We start from the raw sequence: 324 nt of genomic DNA, 5'->3' as shown, positions 1-324 counted from the left end.
ATATATGTATGTATGTATGTATGTATATATATATATGTATGTATGTATGTATATATATATATATGTATGTATGTATGTGTATATATATATATATATATATGGTCATGTCCTCGTAACATAGCGGTTTGGCAAAATGAGACCGATAGAATAAGCATTAGGCTTACAAAGAATAAGTCCTAGGGTCGATTTGGTCGATTAAAAGGCAGTGCTCCAGCATGGCCGCAGTCAGATGGCTGAAACAAGTAAAAGAATAAGAGAATAAAAGAACAATATATTTTATATTTCAAACGTAAACCAAAGAACTTTATTTCTTTGTTATTTTGC

General features: G+C 29.6%; 1 protein-coding gene across 1 annotated transcript in view; it reads left to right on the top strand.

The window, feature by feature from the left end:
- Nucleotides 1-324, top strand: part of LOC106882959 (tubulin delta chain) — a 19,721-nt gene that overhangs the window by 9,312 nt on the left and 10,085 nt on the right. The window lies entirely within an intron of this gene.

Source organism: Octopus bimaculoides, chromosome 19 (assembly GCF_001194135.2).
Source record: "Octopus bimaculoides isolate UCB-OBI-ISO-001 chromosome 19, ASM119413v2, whole genome shotgun sequence".
NCBI lineage: Eukaryota > Metazoa > Mollusca > Cephalopoda > Octopoda > Octopodidae > Octopus > Octopus bimaculoides.
Note: the sequence above shows the minus strand (reverse complement) of the source record. Positions and strands in the feature narration are given on the sequence as shown.